This window comes from Hordeum vulgare, chromosome 5H, assembly GCF_904849725.1.
Source record: "Hordeum vulgare subsp. vulgare chromosome 5H, MorexV3_pseudomolecules_assembly, whole genome shotgun sequence".
Taxonomy (NCBI): Eukaryota; Viridiplantae; Streptophyta; class Magnoliopsida; order Poales; family Poaceae; genus Hordeum; species Hordeum vulgare.
The window spans coordinates 164,795,100-164,815,699 of record NC_058522.1 but is presented as its reverse complement, the minus strand read 5'-3'; the positions used below and the strand labels follow the sequence as shown (position 1 = coordinate 164,815,699).

At 42.4% G+C, this 20,600-nt stretch overlaps 1 long non-coding RNA gene across 1 annotated transcript; it reads left to right on the top strand.

Moving 5' to 3' along the window:
* Window positions 1-9,865: 9,865 nt before the first annotated feature.
* LOC123399653 lies at window positions 9,866-10,431 on the top strand. The gene is made up of 3 exons (XR_006610414.1): window positions 9,866-9,904; window positions 10,229-10,277; window positions 10,380-10,431. It is a non-coding gene; the product is annotated as an uncharacterized LOC123399653 (long non-coding RNA).
* The last annotated feature ends 10,169 nt before the right edge of the window (window positions 10,432-20,600 follow it).

Genomic DNA, 20,600 nt, shown 5'->3' with positions numbered 1-20,600 from the left:
AACCTATCTAAAATCAGACCCAAGGAAAACCTTCTCCAGCCCACCCTTGAAAAATACAAAGAATAAGTGAAACATAAGTTGTATGTAGAAAAAAGTGCGCCAAATGACCTGTTTTTTTAAAAAGACATGCGCAGAGTGTGTCCCTTCCATGTAGAATTAAACAGAAAACCACACGTCGTCGACCTCTAGCATCATGTGTCAAACTCCATCAACAAATGTGGTGCGCTAAATGACCTGTCTTTTTAAAAGACATACGCAGAGTGTGTTCCTTCATTTTGCATGTAGAATTAAACACAAAACCACACGTCCTCGACCTCTAGCATCTTGTGTCAAACTCCATCAACAAATGTGCATTATAACAGGTTAAGATACTACAAGAACAACAACATAGACTTGAAAATGAAAAAAAAGAATGAAGAACAATGATTGGACAAAGTGGATGAGAAAATCATTAGGACTGAATGCCCATGCATTGCCACATAATAAATATAAAAATATATAACAACATTGATCAAACAATTGTTCTTGTTTTGGAAATGTGTGTTTTACAAGCATGTCATTTTTACTCGGCACTTCAGAAGCCATGTACCGCTGCAATAGATTTTATAGATAGCCAAGAAAGATTCAGTGCTTGCTTGTCATGGTAATTCTCATAACAACATAAATTTTGTGATTGAAGAAGTATCTCTGCTTCCTTACTCCCAAGACTGTACTCAACAGCCCAGGCGCATGTCAGCCGAACATAGTGGTTTATGTGCATGTGATGTTATACTGATATACTCCCTCGGTTCCTCTGTTCCTAAATATAAGTCTTTTTAGATGTTTCACTAATGGACTACATACGGATGTATATAGACATACTTTAGAGTGTAGATTCACTCGTTTTGCTCCATATATAGACTCCTAGTGAAATACCTTAAAAGACTTGTATTTAGGAACGGAGGGAGTACATCAGAAAGAAACCAGGGCATGCAGTTGAAAAGGAACAGACCAAAATGGCAATCATCACGATACTATTTCTAAGGGAATCACAATGAACACTACGCTTCTCATAGAAAACAGAGGCTTCTCACGGAAAACAGAGACATAAACTTTGTCCAGGACAAGCCCTTATTACTTTATTACGCCTTAATTAATTGGACGTGTGCATTATGGATCCAAAAGCAGAGGGAGGGACTATTCCACTATATAAAATACACCCATATAAACTTCATCCACGCGTTGGTAACTGTGACATATCCTTCAAGTTACCTATTGTTAGGGGTCGTATTTACAGGTACAGAATATCAGGACATTGTCTTGGTAAGGATTCGGGAAAACAGAAATAAACTATGAAAAAGGCTTAAACCCCTCTCTTAAGACATACTATAGAAGAGAAGAGATACTTAAGATATTTCGAAGAAACTTACTGAGCATCGCAATGCAACATCCCTGATGGTTCTGTTGGGCAGCATAGCCGCTATCTTGATGTACCTCATGATATTAGGTTCGCGAGCATATCTGCCATTACCAGCAAAGAAACAATTAGAACATCAAAGGAAATGGCTTCTCAAGCCAGATGGTGACATTAGACATGGTTCTTTTTCTTTCTAGGATTCCTTTGACACAAATTCATCGGTTAGAATCTGATGAGCTCATCAACACAATCATAGAGTACTCAAGTGCGGCTGTTAAGGCATGCTTATGGTTGGAAGAAACCAAGTGCAGTTCCACAGTAATACCAAATAACGACGAAAGCGACGCTATAGCAGATGCGCTAGGTAGTGCTAGAAACTAAAAAGGTAAAAAGGTTCCAGTGTATCATATACACTTTCCTATTCACAGAACCCTGCAGTAGGTTTCAAGCATATGCATTTAGTTAAATACACTGAAAACCACCATAGGATACTTGCAAGAAAAAAAAATCCTAGAACAAATGTATTTACCTGCATCAAAAGTGTTATGATGTCACTGACACATGTAACTTCACGTTTAGTCAAATTTTCAACATAGACACCAACCCGCGTATCTTCACGGAGCTGCACATTAGGTTTTATGTGTAGTACAAGTAATGATTGACGGCATCACCCTAGTAAGTCATATTCACTTAAAGTAACATCAAGAAAGCATACTTGAAGTTTTGTGGATGACGAGTCAAGAAGATCTGTAATTTGTTCATTGTAGATCTCCAGGAAAGAACACTTGCAGTTGTACTTAAGATTCTCATCCCTCCTGCTCTCTTCTTCCTGCAATTTTAGGATTCACACATAGCAGATTTACAAACCATAGCATTATAAGACACATTACCCTATTCTCAGCAACAAGTCTTTTGTTATCAACAGATTTAAAAAAATACCGCTCTGATTCTCGCAATCAAGAACTGAAAAATACGTGGTGCCATGCCACATTCTGAATCAGGCTTCACTCCCAACTCACTGATTTCATCAAGCATTGTGTGTGTCTTTCCACTTCGAGTCTGCAAACAAATAAAAGGTTGAAGCAGAGTTTTCCATTATAAGTAAGACAAATTAAGTTTATAACATATACCTGCCCATAAGCGGCCTCCTCCTCCTGACCGAGCACGGCAACGACGGCAACCACATGGAGGGGTCCTCCCTCCTCCCGCTGCGCTGCCCCAAAGCGCGGCGCCCCAGTGCGGGAGGCGGTGCTGGCGTCGTTGCCTTGCCTGTGCACACGGGCCAGTTCTTGCTTGCCGCAAGGTGCGCCGCGCCCACGGCCAGAAGCAAACAAGGAAGTCGACAGCCGCGAATCAGCAGCGCCGATTCGCCACGCGTTGGAACCACGACCTCGTCTTCCTCTGTCGGCGATTAGGCCAGCGCCGCCGCTATCCGCTCCTCCCTTTCTCTTATCTCTTTTTGTCCCCCTCTCTCTCTTTACCAAGGCGGGCGCAAGGGATGGGAGGCACCCCTCACCGATCCAGAAAGGCACGCGGCTGCGGATGGAGAGGTGACGGGGTGATGAGCACAATCGACGGCGGCAGCGAGTATTCCTGGCGAGAGATGGGATCGAGATCGGGATGGGGAGGGAGTTGGGAGTGGGGGGAGGAGGAGACGTGTGTGCGTGTTAGCGAATTTGTTTTCTGTGTGTTCGGTTGGGGATGGAAGCAAGCGTTGGGCTGATTTCTGGGCCACGTCGAACGCCGGGTGGGCTGCCTGTTTTACACGTGGGAGGAAGGGGGTGTCAATCATACGTGGAAGGTGATCAAGGTTGAACCATCACGACAGACGACAGATCCCCCTTTAATAGTAGAGATGTCAGCAGCGGCCAGCAGCAGATCCAACAAGCCCTCTATCTAAATATGTGTCAATTAGTGTCTCTCGCCCCTCTCTATCTCTCATCTTTGTGCTCTCTCTCTTCCTCACCTATCTCTATCCCTCAAGCAGCAGATCTCAACGCCCTCTGCTCCCTAAAGCCTAAAATGTAAAATACCCTAAGAAAAAAGAACTTACACCAAAGTTCAGTAGAATGCAATTGAAAAAAATAGTGAAATTACTTTTTTTGTTCTAGGTCGATTGCCATAGATCATCATCTGATTCAGCTAGCCGATGAATTGTTTGTTTCATAAGCTAAAATTAGTTATACATACTTTGAAGTGTATAGTACACCATACATTTTATTCTGTTAATTAAACATGCACAGTGGATGAATGCATACCTGAATTTATATTAAAAGCCTAGAAGGTCCCTGATGGCTCATAATCACTAATCTACACGGACTGAAAATTGAATCGCCATGCATAATATAGCATCTCCAGGCAAGACCAGAGGATCTCAATCTATTTCTCTACCGGCTAAAATCTCAAAGAGTGAGCTTATTGAAGGAAGTGTATCATCATGAAGTAGCACATGAGTTATGGGAATGGTCCATGGCAGTTGTGCCTCACGTCTATCTTTCTATCGAAATAAGATAAATTGACAGAAGAACTTAACATGCACATGCAATGCGGTTCCTAAATTATCTACGGAGGAAATTTGGCATAAATTACATCATATGAGTAAAATTTATCTGATTCCAAGTCATGTATTCAATGGACCAGAGAACACACCATGGATTTAAGGAATGAAGTTACGGTGTGATGTAACCAGAAATGTAGTTGTTCTGTAAATAGCAACAACAAATACAGTACGACGACAATAGCCACATCGCGCTTAGCGCTGACTGCTGCTACAACCAATGCAATTGACTCATGCCCAATCACTTGAAAACATACATGCAGGACAGACTGCTACAACTGAATGCTTGCCAATTCCTCAAGTTACAATAGACTTTGCAATCACCCTTATTTCGGCAAGGCACAGATTTGCGAAATATTCTCAAGTTTCTTGTGACCATGTGGAATAGAAGAATCTGAATCGAAGAAAGGCACAACAATATAGCTCTTTCGTCATGCTAGGCACTAATAAGAAGGTACAACTAATGTCTCCAAGAAACAGAAACAATTCACAATAGTAAATAATTAATTATAAATATACCTATAACGCATACTTTGTTGCAACATATCCTCCGAAAGAATGACCGAGCAATATAAAATTACTGAAGTTCTTTGCTTTGCGCCATTCCTCAAAAGAATCTATGAACCAAGCCTCGGTTTCTGTTCACAAAGTTGACCAAAATAAAAAACGAAAGGAAGCATGTTACTCGTTGTTTTAAAAAAAAGCATATACCAGAAACTACATCACAAAGCAATATGATGGAACAAATCTACATGGATTTCTCATAGTAGCAATTACTTGCAGGATCGTCAAAAATCAAAATAAAACAGGATGTTCACCATAAAATTTGATGCCAAGGCATGGTCAACAACAGAAATGATAGTGGCAGTTGAGGGGAACCAGTAGCATAATAAAATAAAGTATCTGTATCTAACCTTCAGTACTTCTACAGTCGAAATCAGGTCTGCTTGAGCCACCCCAACTGCAAAAGGGTAGGAAAAATTCAACAATATGCAACATCAAACAATGTGGAGTAATTACAAGAACAGCATAAAACATTTTTTATCATCCATGACACATATCCTAATAGTAGGCAAACATTTATGTATCGTCATATTAATTTTCCTTACATAGAGGTAAAAGGACACGATTGACTCCTCTTAACTCATACTGATAACATTCAATTTCTAACATAAATCTTGAACTCTAAGATCAATGAATCTACACTAATATTTTTCTTTCTTTATGTCAATTACAAGAACAAGCATCATTAACATAGATAATTGTAAACAATCAAAATTAGATTTGTGGCATGTGAACAAGTCAGGAATCATATCCTAGTATGTTGTGGGTATGAAGACACATTGTGTGTAAATATTACAATGCACAAAACTCTTTAGACCAATGTGTCTTTTCTACAGGTATCAAGGATAATTGTAACAGTTGGGAAAAAGTGAGCAAAGGAATGGAAATATAATTACTTCAATCACCACATTGAGGAATATAAGTCACAATAGTGTATTGATTTTCTTAGAGCTTACCCAAGTTGATCAATGGCAATCACCCGGAAACGGTTTGCAAGGGCATCAAAGTTCCGAAAGAAGAACCCTTGTGAAGCACCATAAGCATGGACCATGACAAGGGTGGGGGCATTCTCCTTGCTATCAAATGTCACTGTATTGATGAATCTTGGCTCATCACTTGCTGATCTAAACCATTTTACTTTTGACCCAGGTGGAGCCGAGCCAATGTTAACTTGTTCTTGGACATACCCAGTTCTGTGAAGATAAAAAAAAGTTACATCACGTATCAGCATAATGAAATAGTAACTCTTCTATCTACAATAAAACAAAGGAAGACCTCTAATATAACAAAACTCTTCTATCTACAATAGTAACTCTTCCATCTCAAGCGCAAGAGACGCACCATCACCTGCTCCGCGGCGCGCGCATCAGCGGAGCTCGATCCACCGGCTTTGAAGATTCGGCCCCCAGTCTGCCTATCGACGGGCGGAGCAGGGGGAGGTGGTGGCGAGGATACCGGGGACGCCTCCCTCGCCGCGGAGATCAAGCCCCCGGATTGCTCGTCGACGGGCGGAGGAGCATGAGGCGGTCGCGACGAGACAACGGGGCCGCCGCCCTGCACTGCCCCAAAGCACGACGCCCCAGTGCGGGAGGCGGCGCTGGCGAGCTCGATCCACCGACTTCGAAGATTCGCCCCCGGCCTGCCTATCGACGGGCGGAGCAGGGGGAGGTGGTGGCGAGGAGATACCGGGGACGCCCTCCCTCGCCGCGGAGGTCGAGTCCCCGGACTGCTCGTCGACGGGCGGAGGAGCGTGAGGTGGTCGCGACGAGACACCGGGGCCACTGCCCTGCGCAGCCCCTAAGCACGGCGCCCCAGTGCGGGAGGCGACGCTGGCGTCGTTGCATTGCCCGTGCACACGGGCCGGTTGTTGCTTGCCGCAAGGTGCGCCGCTTTCTCTCCCCCTCTCTCTCTACCAAGGCGGGCGCAAGGGACGGGAGGCACCCCTCACTGAACCAGAAGGCGCGCGGCAGCGGATGGAGAGGTGACGGGGCGACGAGCACAACCGGTGGCGGTAGTGAGTTTTCCTGGTGAGAGATGGGATCGGGATCGGGATGGGGAGTGAGTTGCGAGTGGGGGAGGCGGAGACGTGTGTGCGTGTTAGCGATTTTTTTCTATGTTCGGTCGGGATGGGAGCAAGCGTTGGGCTGATTTCTGGGCCACCTTGAACGCCGGGTGGGCTGCCTGTTTTACTCCCGGGAGGAAGGAGGTGCCAATCTTACGTGGAGAGGGGATCGAGGTTGAACCATCACGATGGCAGATCCCCTTTAATAGTAGAGATGTCTCGCCATGTAAACCTGAAGAATTCTATTAAAATTGAACATACATAAATACTACAACTATGAAAAATAGTAATATTACACATGAAGAGTAGAATAGCTCATAATATAAAATGATTTGCTAGCTACTATGAAAATGATGAGTTGTTTGTGGTACTGTGTCATCTCCTGAACTTTGCTATTTCTTTAATTCAGTAAAGTATAGAATTCAAAAGTATAAGACATAAAACCTATACCGGTACATATGTAGCCACACTGAGTTTGATAAAATGATATTAATCCTTGTGCTTCCATCAAAGTAATATTTAGGATCCACACAGATCAAAATTTACAGTAGAACTTTCATTGATTATCCAGAAGAACCAAACATCAAGTATATAATGCAGAAATTATTGGGTTTACAACATAATCATTCATGTTAAAGAAACTGAAAATTTGTATAGAAAGAACAATTATGAACACATGAAAAATTTCTAGGTCCCATCTTTAAGATATGAGATTCAAAAGGGGTCTGTAGTGTGGGGCTTTACATGTTAAAGCTCTGAAATTACCTCTAAATAAGTCAAAATTAGACCTTTACGACTTCATATTTTCTCATTCTTCCCTCTCATATCCGAGAATTGAACACGACCATAGCTACATAATCAAATAAAACTGAACCAAATCAAACCATTCCAAGTTCTTGTTGCCAAGGCAAGAATGTACAAAAGGCATATACCAACCAACTGAATGACCTCTGCATAAGCGGACTCTGCTGGTCGGCCAATACTATGTCACGTGGATCTCTTTGCAGGCGAGTGCGACACCTCCACAACGCCTAGATAACCCTCCTCTTAAAGTTCCGATGGCTGACATCCAAACAACAGTCAATGAACAAGATCAATTCTAACTTTCTTTTGACCATACGAAAATCTGCAAAGAACTCAATTTTATTCAAGAATCAGCAGCTTACTTTTATTCATACAAGAACAACAGGTCATTTCAGTCAAGAATCTACAAAGAAGTATAAAAGAAACAAGAAAGACAAAGAGACGGGATGAGAAACTTGTCGGCCCAGAGAGCAACGGCACGACGACGTTGACCAAAAAACTCACACAAGCTAGGGATGAGCACGTGTTGTTCTTGTCCGACGCGACGTCGACACCGATATCGTACTTGCTGGAGATGAAATGAATGATGGAGATCGAGTAACCGACCCCATCGAGACGGGCGAGGCCATCAACATCGACGAGGGCGAGGGTTGGGTCAAGGGACTCCTCGACCTCGTTGACGCGGCTGAAGCCATCGCCTATACATGGGCGGCGCTTGAGTGGTAGGAAGGAGGTGAGATCTGCGGATCCATGGACGCCCGCGTGAGCGCCTGTGCCACGCGCGGTTAGCGAAGATGAGGATGAGTTCGTCCACGACTGTGGGGGCGGTGGGCACCTGGAGGAGGAGGGCCAACGTGATCTATGAGGGAAATCCTATGAGTGGTCGTCGGCCAGTAGCGCAATGGAGAGTGGCTGCTTCGGATGGGGCGACAGTGGGGGATTTCTCCCGAGAGGGATGGGATGGGAGGAGCAATCCGGTAGTTTCGTGAGGAAATTTGGGGACGTAGGTGGCTGGTCGTGGGCGTTTTTTATGGAGTTTTTGTTCTTTTTTCTTTTTATCAGGAAAGTGGGAATCGGGAGAGGATCGATAGGTGGGTGTGGGGGTTCGTTGGTCGAACCATCACGATGGCAGATCCTCCTTTAATAGTGGAGATATCAATGGTCTAGATATATTGTTAACGAAATTGCTCCCGTTAAGGAAACCCTCGCTAATCCCATCGCTAATAAGGAAACCCGCACACTGGGAACATAAACCCCACGCCTTACGCTGGAACCGCTCCCATGCTCGCGCAGCCGCCGTTGGCCTCTCGCCCCTCGCCTCGCGCACCAATTGGTGCCACCGCTCGCCCTGCCCCCATCGATGCCGCCGCTCGGCCCCGTCCCCACCAGTGCCACCGCTCGCCCATGCCCCCGCCGGTGCTGCCGCTCGCCCCGCCTCGCGCAGCCGCTGGTGCCGCCGCTCGCCCTGCCTCCACCGATGCCGCCACTCACCCCCGTCCCCGCCGGCGCCGCCGCTCGCCCACGCCCCTGCCGGTGTGGCCGCTCGCCCGCTCGTCCCGCCCTTGTCCGTGCTGCCTGAGCCCCCGCCCGCACCCGTCGGTGCCGCCCGAGCCCCGACCATACCTCCAATGCCGCCAGAACCGTCTCCCATTCACGCACAGTCGGTAGACTCTGACGATCTCGCTGGACGCGGATATGAGGCGACTGAACTGATTGCCGCGCGGTGAAATCCGAGGCTGCACAGGGGACACACGGGCGATGCTTCCCCAAGCTCTCATCGGGGCAAGGCACTGGTGGCCTCCATCCTCCCTGGTTTTGCTTCCAAAGGTCGTCTGCTCATCCCTAGGATCTCCTCTCACGTGGTAAGTTGATGTTTGTTTAACCTTTTAGATGTTTAGTTTTGGAAAGTTCAGTCTTTAGATGTTCCGTATAATTGAGTATCTTGGCTAAGAGAAAGCGTGTGCACTGCTAAATTTTGTTCACCATTTGTCATGTACACGTTGATATACTCTTCACAAGAGAACATAAGTTTCCAAAAATCTATTATTTTCTGCTTGGAGGGTAACACAAAAATAAGCTTCAGTAATTTCTTTCCACATGCCCTGTTTCGAGATAATTTGTTCTTCAGTGAGTTTACTGATCTACGGTGAGTTTGGGTAAAAGGTTATACTGTCTTTGCCTTTATAACACTGAAAAGTAATTCCACAGTTACATTTGCCAATTTAATAGAATTCGTTTGAGCTCAACAAGGAGGAATGCCCCCCGGGGAATGTAGATATTGAGCTAGGTTTGCAAGGCGATGTATCAGGTACCGCATAGCCAGGTTTGGATGGCTTCTTTGAACAGGTGCATCCTTTTCCTTTTCTGTATTTTTGAGTCTCTTTCTGTGTGAACATAGCCGGTAGAATTCATGTGGCATGATTTTATTCTTATGAGTTGAACTATGTGTTATTATGACATTCATGCCAGGGATATTACGAAGTTGCTTGAGACGTTGGCAAAACTACTCAAGGATCTTCAGGTGAGTAAAGACTACCAAATTGGAGTTGTTCAATTTACCTAAGTTTAAATATTAGGGTCTCCTATATGAGTTTGGACCAACAAACCTCAGTAGTACTGTACTTCACAGTTTGTGGCTTTCTATACTGTCAAGTGTCACATATATGGCCATATGCCTATACGATGCCAATCAAGTGTTGTTTCCGTGTACCGGCTTCCATCGTAACAAGAATGCAAATAAGTTGATCTTTAAATAATGTTATTTGTCCCCCAAATCAGTTTAATTGAGTGGTTATTTGAACAATCATGACACCCATCTCTCTAACAGTCTTAGATCTTTATGTAGAACTCAAATGAGGAATCAAAAGTTGTCACTAAGGCATCAGCTATGAAAGGTACCATATGCAATTTTCATTGTTTTCTTCAAACATGACACGACAAACATTTTTTCCCTTTCTCCACTTTTTTCCCAATATGTTCCTTTTTACAAATTACAGATATCAAAAGGCGCATGGAGAAGGATGTTAACAAAGTGACAAAGGTTGCACAACTGACAAAATCAAAACTATAACAATTGAATAAAGAGGTGAGTTAATTTGCGCTACTGTAACTTGCAAGATGCATATGCTTTGACAGTGGTAGTAGATGACAACACGTTTGAGTTCTAAGGATCTTCACTTTTATTTTTCATTGACTGAATGGAGACATGTCTCTACCGGCACAAGTTTATCAGGTTTACTTCCTGTAGGGATTAAATATTTATTTCTGTGCAAGCTTTTTGTTGTATTTCCACAAAACTCATCTCTAGATCAACTATCTATGTGGCTATATTTATATGTAGTCGTGGGTAATCCTAATCATTTTCCTTTGTTGACCTTACTCTCTTGTAAATTTCTTAAGATATGTTGCCCATAATTCAAGCTTTGTAGAAGACCAAATCTTTCTATATGGCCTTGCTAAACTTTATTATTCTGTATTGAACATTGCAGGCGAGGATGAAAGCTTAGTTGGTAGACTATTTGGTACAAAATGTGTCCAGACCTTGCTGTGAGAATCAGAGAGAGACAATCATCACTAGGATCAGTGCTCATCCGAACACGCTGAAGAAGTACACTTACGAGAAACACATAGTGCACATATGGAGAAGCTCGTTGCAACTAGAGGTCGTTCCATCTTCCATGTGCTCTGTACTCTTAGGTTGTAATTTTGATGTTGTTTGTAACTAACACAAAGATGCTCTCTTCTATGCACATAAAATCAGCCCAAGATGCATCGAGCCACTAGACCTGAACGCAGTTTGGCGCATCAAAACTGAGGGGTAATACAATCTTTTTCATATGCCTTCTTTCCCAAAACCAACTACCTATTGCTGACACACTTAGAGCTCGTACCTTCTCTCTGTGTAATCAAGTCATTGAAACTAAAGTCCATCTCTTCTGTCATTGCTCTGTTTATTTACAATGGTTGATGCTCAACTGTAATATCTATCTGCATGACACTATTTTGGATTGGCTTATATTTTTCAGGAATTTTTTTTCGTTTTTTAACCTGACAAAGTTCATACGTTGATGCAAAATAGTGGTATACCTTGATGCTTGCAGGCAACAGAAACATAGCTACATAAGATAATTGTCAAGAAGGGTCCACTTGTAATATTGAATTCTGTTTTCATCAGACTATTGTTAAGAAGTGTTCAAATGAGGCAATAGATGTTGGAACAATATTTACTTGCATGACATACTTTCAGGTAGCAGCTTTGATCCATATATATATATATATATAATTTTCCATTCAGGTGTTTTCCACATATATCTTCTATTGATTTCTTTCTTTATTACTATGTTGTTGTTGATTGTTTGCTCAAAGGTGTGTATAACCTTTTCTTTTGATTATCTTGGTGATAGAAAATTTGATTAGAGATTCATCACGGTATGTTAAAATGTAGGATTTTAATGTGTGGTATTCTTGTCTTTTGTAACTGTTTTAAAATTGGTGAATTAGCCACGCTGAAGCATCATGTTTTCTATCTGTTGCTATTTTCCTCTTCTTCGTAAGCAAGTGCTAGCTTTTCTATCCTTTTTCTTATCTCTCAAGTTCGGTAAGAGATGAATCATGAAGGAACAAAGAGAGTTCCTTCTATCTGGAGCATGAGAAAAAGGAGAGAAGACATGAATCCACTTGTTTCACTATACATTGTGAGCTCAAATTGGTCTGTTTACATGTTGTTGTAGTTGACCAAGTAGAATGACAACATAGGGAGAGGTCTGGATCTACTCTAATGATATGTGCTCCTAGGCCCTGTTCTAGAATTCGTCCGATTAACCAATTACTTGCCGATTAATCCCTACTCGTAGGGTTGTCGAGTAGCCAATTAACTGATAAATCATTTGATTAATGGATTAAATGGTCAATTAACTTTCCTATTAGCCTATTAATCCCCTACTCGCCACGCAATCGAGCAGTTACCAGTTAACGATTTCCTCAACAATGCTCCTAGGAGGGCCTGGTTGTAGCTTGCTGCTTTTTCCCAACGCCCAGGTTCCACATCATACTCTTACCGCTTATTTGTTCTAATGGAGTAGATTGAATAGATTTTTGTTTCTACCTAAAATAATAGAATGATGTATTAGATCCGGGCTACACATCTTTGGTGCGTAGTGAGGGTGAGCTATTGTATTTCTTGAGGACTGAATGGTTCTCAATTGTTAAGCTGGAATCTTGCTTTGGATTATATTAGATCTTTACTACCGCATGTGCTTCTTTTGTTAGATTATTGTGTCATCTATTACTGACGTGAGTTGCTCTTATATTTTTTCTTTCAGTTGTCTTACAGATTTTGTAACTGATAGTGTGTCTCGAAAGAACTTCGTGATTGTTATTACTTCTAATGCATGTCAATTAATTATTTCACAAAATATTGTTTACAACAAAATAAACCATAATGTATAATTGATGATTGATTTGAGTAAGGTGAAGGAGATGAAATTTCAGATTTAATAAAAGGCTGTCTGATGTAGAGTGGAAGTATCGCAGAGGGACGTCCCATGGAAAAGTATGCCTTTCATCATCAAATCCATTTGAACGTGATCAAGCTTTCTGTTTTGTCGTTAAAGAAACTATTGGTGCAATTGATCCATAGTTTGGGGAAGAGGCAAGCAATGAAGCGCAGGTGCACAAGTAGAGCTCACCGTTTTCCTTTACTACAAGATACAAGAGGCATATTGTGCTGGTCTACAAGCAGAAGCACCAATCTTAGCTTCACTCAACTGTGGATGGTAAGCTTGCTAAGATAGCTAGCTTACATATTTAGATATGATAGTTTGAAAGGAAAAAAAATCGAACTTCTTTTTCATTTACAAGACCGATCCTGGATGATCTTTTAACAGGGTTATGGTAATGCTCCTTTGTTTCATTTTAGAGTTATAGATAACCAATGAACTAGGAGCATATTATATATTGTTCATATTTGTTCAAGTGTTTAGTACTCGGCCATGGTTTAGTTTAGTTTATTTGTGCTGTGCCCATACGTTGACAACATCAATGGTATGCTCTCCAATAGATCCCTATTTCCATCTGCACTATGTTACAACGATTTTCATCTCATGTACATGCTCAGGACATCAAAGAACTGCTCTGAAATTCTGTTACCAAAGTTAGAAAGTGATTTGCTCACAAATTGACATGGATGGACTGCTGTCAAATCGACAACTATTCAAATCGGTTTACAATCTCATCTCAACATTTGCTTCTAAATTCGAAGCTTGTATATCCTGCTCAATGTGAAACATCCGGTCTGATAAATCTGAAATTTTGAGCTGTGTGAAACTTATGATTGAAAGTGGAGCAAGAGTTCAATATTGTTGGTGGTGCTGTTCCCATATTTTATGTCGTGAAATAGCTAGGAAAAGTGCATTGGTGCACTGTGGATGACATGGGATCCTGAAACCGAGACAATATTGTAACAAAATTCACCTTAAGGTTTGCATCATTTGTAGTAAAGTAACTCCTTATTTTTGACAAACATGCATTAGAGGTGATTTTTCATATGTGCTCTTGTATCTATCTGCTGATGAAATAACTTACTATTTCACTGTTTTCTGGCAATATATTTGTACACTCAACTTTAGCTCCGAAATTAGTACAACAAATAATTATTTTTTTGGGAATGAGTTCATGGTATAATGGACTTACCTCAACTTGGGCTTTACATATTTATTGAACATATATCTTCATCGGAATACATTGTTATGGTTGTTTTCTAATGCAAATGTTGTTATGGTGGTTTTATTAAATGAGTGATAATGTTAAAAAAATTGTTGCAAATGCACGACCAAATGTGCTAGGGCATGTTGTTTCTTCGTAAATTGTTAATTATTGATAGCGAATTTCCTACAACCGATTTTTTGACAATAAAGATTTTGTTTTGTATGCGACACATGTGGCCACCCGAGCTGCTCCCCTTCTTCAAAGGCATTAGTGGTACACATGTTGAATTTATTAGCTAGATCATATTTTACTTCGCCTAGGGATAGAAATGTAGAATCTTTATATCGTGTGATCAAAATAGCTTATGGGTGAATCAATCTACACATGTGAACTATTTGTTTTGTAAAATTAAAATAATGAAAGAAATAAGAAGCTATATATTGGTCATTTAAAAATAATTGTTGTCATATATAGGGGAAGCGATGCGACAACGAGTACTATCTCACCATCATGGGATCTAGGTTGTTTGTTGGGCTAGCTAACTAGAGGCATCAAGTGAAGAAGAGAGAGATATCAACGATGGATGTGTGTCTAGCTTCTTCCTCATCAAAGACCTTACTAAGAGACCTGCTTGATGGGGCATGCTGCCATGGAGATTTTCTTAGAATGGCTACATCACAACTCATCATGGGTAGAATTACTATGTCACATGTCGAAATTGAATTAAGTAAGTGACCATGGGTAGAATTAGCACCAAGATAGGAAGGTGGTTCCCGCCCTCGTGGTTGCCACCCTCGTCCCTTGTTGTTGGACTGCAATGGCGGCGGGGATCACTGGCTCACCTAGAAGAGCAGTTCCCCAACCAGCTTTCTCCCCGAGAAAGCCGAGTGAGTAGATTTTGTGATAAGATTGAGGGTTGAGAGTGAGCGGGATGGTGGTTGGGGTTGGTTACGACCGTCTGAGTGGAATGATATCCCTACTTTAGAAAATATGGCAAATTACATTTCATTAAAGATAGCTTTGCAACAAATAGCATGAGCGAGTACTTCATATTTTTTTATCAAGTTGTATAATATTTTCATTAGGATGGTAGGTTAAAGGCATTGATTGGTTGCTTCAATAGTTAATAATGACACAATGGCGTATTGGTTGCTTGCCAAACACGGAGGAGTGTGGACTATCCAAACGATTTGATTTTAAGGAGCCTCGGTCGTTTGATGTTCGAACACGCCCAAATGAATAGGAGAAATAAGTTTCGACCTTGGATACAACATTAATCACTAATTTATTTATGTGCATTGTAGCGGGAATTTTACTAGTTACTAGAAAAGTATTATGTAAGCAGAGAAAAAAAGAATTATATAAATATCAATGTGAACATGTATGAACACATTTAGTTTTGGTTTTTGAAATTTAAAAATGCTATAACTTATAGATCGTGTGTTGGAATTAAGATCCGTTTTCACTGTTGAAACACATGCGACGTGCTCTTCGAAACTAGATCTTGCATGACCATGTTTTGACGAAATTTTTTTTGTGTGATATTTAATCCCCGTTTGGTGCAAGTGATTATAAAGCAATGTGCAACTAACTCATGTCGATGTGCAACTTTCATATTACAAAATGGGCATGTAGCTTTCACTGGTAGCACCTCCATCCCAAACTATCCCTGATAGTGAGATGTGCAACTTTGTGTGTTGGTCAGCCAAACTGTCTAGTAATTGATGTGCAACTTTTTCCATGCATGTGGATGTGAAGTTTTCACTGTTTGCTATCTCGACCAACTGGCTAGTAGTGGATGTGCAACTTCGGATACTACGACGGCCAACTGCCTAACGATGATGTGGAACTTTCCCCTGTACCCCATGAATGTGTAGTTTTCCTTGCTAGCACCATGTCCAAACCACTCGTGCTAGTGAGATGTGCAATTTTAGTGCCTTGTTTATATTCAACTTTTCACTACCCTCATGAATGTGTAGTTTTCATCATATAACTGTCTCTGGTAGTAAGATGTGCAAATTCACCAGTTGCCCTGACCAACTTCCTAGCAGACTATGTGCAACTCTAACTATTTTCCCTCCCAAATGAAACTACACATTCACAACTAGATGGGAGATGCACATTGACTAATAGGAAGTTGGCTGGAACAAATGACTAAGTTGCACATATCACTCGTGGGCTAGGTGGACAAAGCGTGCCAACAGTGAAAAACTACACATTCACGAGTTGGAAGGAGGATTGCATATCAACTACCATGGAGTTGGCCGACACAGTAGACTCGTTACACATCACAAAAAGTTGGTTATCCTGAGTTGCTAGATCGCTACATCATAGAAATTGGATCATGGAGCTCCAAAATTAGTTTTGAAAAAAGTTGCACCATGAAGTATTATAGTTGCACCATGTAGTAATATAGTTGCACCATATAACACAAAAGTTGGCATAAAAAAGTTTCGTCGAAACATACCCATGCGTGATCTAGTTTCAAAGATCTCATCGCGGAGATTCCAACAATGAAAATGGATCTGAATTTCAATGCACGGTTTAAAAGATATGGCTTTTTAAATTTTGACAACCTGAAATAAATGCATGTCTAATCTGTTATTTCCAATCGATGTGATGAGTGTGAAGATATTTAATGCGAGCAAACACATGCGCTAGAAGACAAGAAAAATACACACACGCGTGTCTCGAAGCGGCTGTTCGCTACCACGAATTAGTGCGCATACACTAATTAGAATTTAGACCAATTCATATTAGAAGGGGGAAAGTGAGCCAAAGTCCCAAAGTATTAGGCAGTGCACACACAACTCAGAGTAAGAGGAAAACAAGAGAAGAACAAGAAAATGAAAGAAGAAAAAAAGAAGGAAAGAAAAATCCTCAAGTGAGAGACTCCTAGTAAAGAGGAATCTCGTCTCTTGTCATGGCCGCGATGGTTTCTCGAGAACACCTTCTACCTTTGAAAGTTCGCCGATTTCGTTCCTTCCACAAATTCCAAGCCAAATATGTCGCGGTTGTGACCTGCTTCCTTGTAACCTGCAGCCTACCAAAGCCAGGGTCTTGCACTACCATTCGGAGATGGTTGTGGTGTTCGAGGCAAGACTGGAGGCACCAGCTTCAGTTCTGGAGAAGCCGTGTCAAGCCTCCTGAGAAAAAGAACAACCCAGAGTGAGATGAGCGGCCGTTTAACCACTTATTCACATAGTATGCAACGTTTGGGATGGATCCAGCCCCTAATATGGAGTCCATCCGTCGTCCAGTTTATGTTTTGGAGTAACAACCACATATAGAATTTTACCTTCGGTTCAGGTCTTGTGCAATAGAGTCCGGTCAATTTGGGCTAAGAACTGCGCATCATAAGTAGAGGCCACGAAGTACGATCCGTCCACCGTAAGCGACCATCGAATGGAGTCCTACTGAGTGGGAAAACACATTGGCCTCAACAACTCCCAAAGATAGATAAATTGATCTAGTAGCAACTCAGAGTCCATGCGATGTAATCCTTTCATGCAACGATTAGTAGAGCCTCCTTGACAATTAGCTTTTTTTTTCTTCGAGCAAGTGCGAACAAATGGGGCAATATTGCTAGGGGCATTTCCTTGTGGCCAACGATCCGATGAGAACCGAGCACGCTAGCCATTGCCAATGCCAATGGTAATCTGGGTGCACACAGAGAATAGTTGCCGATCCATCTCATCATAGTGGATGTTAGTGTTAGGAAATATGCAAATTTTATTTCCAGGAGGCCTACGCCAGTATATATACATGTACATGTGTGTAGATTATGCAGGAAACCCCTTATACAATAGGGTAAATACGAAAAGTTACATGGCTATATACATAGTACTCTCACCCCCCTCAAACTCATGGTGGATTAACAACACTGAGTTTGGAGAGATAGAAGCCATGGTGCGCTCTAGTCTAGGCCTTCGTCAGGAAATCCGTCAGCTGTAACTCGGAAGGCACATACTTAAGAGCAATAACCTGATCCTGCACACGAGCGCACACATAAAAAGCATCAACACCAATATGCTTTGTGAGATCATGATTCAGAGGATCGCGCACAATGCTAATAGAACCTATTCTGTCAGATAATAGCAGAGTAGGTGTAGTGACAGAAACACCAAAATCCTGAAGTAACCACCGTAACCAAGTCACCTCTACCGTCAAAAGAGCAATAGCTTGTAATTCAGCCTCTGCACTCGAACGAGAAGTTGCAGTCTGTTTCTTCGTCTTCCAGACAATGAGAGAACCACCAAGAAAAACATAGTAAGCAGAAAGTGAACGGCGATGTGAGGGATCACTAGCCCACGTAGCATCCAAATAGGCCTGAAGCTGTAAAGAACTGGAGCAAGAAAAGAATAGATGGTGAGAGATTGTGCCCCGAAGCTATCGAAGAACACGAAGGAGGTGACTATAGTGAACCGAAGTGGGAGTAGAGACAAAGTGACTCAGAATATGAACTAGATAAGAGATATCCAAACGAGCGGCAACTAGATAGACAAGACTACCAACAAGATGACGATAACACGTCAGATCAGGCAGGGGGTCACCATCAGTATACCGGAGGTGAACATTAAGCTCCATGGGAGTATCAACAATGCGCTCATCAATAAGAGCAGCACGAGCAAGAAGATCACGTACATACTTTTCCTGGCATATAAAAAATCCATCAGAGGTAGAAGAGACGTCAATCCCAAGAAAGTAGGGAAGAGGTCCAAGATCGGACATAAGAAATTGCTCAGTAAGACGGGCGTTACAAAGGCAATATACTCGGGGTCGTCACCAGTGATGATCATGTCATGAACATAGAGAAGAAGAATAAGAGTCCGACCATGAGGAGAAAGGTGGACAAACAATGCCGGATCATGAGCACTTGCTGAAAAACCAGCGGCAGTCACACAGAGGCAAAACGCTCAAACCAGGTGCGGGGGGCTTGCTTAAGGCCATAGAGAGAGCGACGGAGAGGACATACCATGCCATCAGGAACACAATACCCAGGAGGTGGCTGCATGTACACCTCCTCACGCAGCTCAACATTAAAAAAGACATTCTTAACATCAAGCTGAGATGCAGACTAGTGGCGTGCAGAGGCCACGATAAGAAGTGTATAGTGGTCATATGGGACACATGAGCAAAAGTCTCGTCGTAATCACGACCATGCTCCCGCTGAAGGCCAATATCCATAAGACGAGGTTTTTAACACTCAAGAGAACCATCAGAGCGAGTCTTAACCTTGTAGACCCACTTACAAGTGATGGGACGAACACGTGGAGGAAGAGAAAGAAGATCCCATGTACCGATGCATGCAAGAGCAGCAATCTCCTCTCCCATTGCGAACTTCCATTCAGGATGAACAACAACCTCAAGATAAGAAGTCGGCTCCAGAACAGCAGCACCAGCGGTTGGAAATCTAAGGCGGTCAACAGGCAGACGAGGACGAGGCCGCAAGCCATAGGTAGGCTGAGACGAGGAGGACGAGACATCCGCAGATGCATCCACATTACATGAACGACGAGTGAAATACTGAGGAAAAGATGGAAGAATACAAGGAGGAATCGCCAAGGTAGAATTAGGGGGTGGAGACGAAGAAGTCACCACAGATGAAGCTGCAGTATCCAGTGATATGCTAGGTGAGGAAACCATGGGAGATGGTGGCAGAAAATCGGCAAGAGGTGGAGAAGCAAAGTTAGCAGAACAAATAGGCAAAGGCTCGATGTGGGTGATAGGTGTGTCAGGAAAAGTGAGAAAAGATATATCCTCCACTGAAAAGGTCGAGGAAGATGGACGCGGGTAGAAGGGATGAGACTCATCAAAAGTAACATCCTAAATAATACGCATCTGTCAACCGATAGGATCCCAACAACGATAGCCCTTATGCTCATCACTATAGCCTAAGAACACACACTCAATAAACTAAGCGATCATTTTGGTGCATTTGCAAGGGGCAAGAAGAACATAGCAAATACAACAAAATAACCGAAGCATCAAATAATCAGGAGAACGATTAGAAAGACGCTCGAAAGGAACACCACCCTGTAGAGCAGCGGACGGCTGTCGATTGATGAGATAGGTGGAGGTCAAGACGGCCTCAGCCCAAAAATGAGATAGGAGAGAGGCGGCGATCATCAACGCACGAGCCGTCTCAAGAAGGTGACGATGCTTGCGCTCAGCCACACCATTCTGAGCATGAGCACCAGGACAAGAGAACCGAGAAAGAGTCCCTTGCTCAGCAAGAACACCATGAAGTATCTTAGAAATATACTCGCGAGCTGTAAGGGCATTCTCCTGCTTAAGTATTTTGGTGATGATGACAACTCACTATGTTATCTAACCGGGTGTCAAGCATGTAGGTATCATTTGTTAAGACATAAGACAGTTAGGCATTTCCTCCAAACGAGAAAGATCGAAGACGTGGTCCCTACGTGTTTATTTTCTTTGGTCGTAGGGATCCCGTACTATTAAGAGGGAATCCACATTGGAAGGCTATGTGTGAATCAATTCTTCTCTAA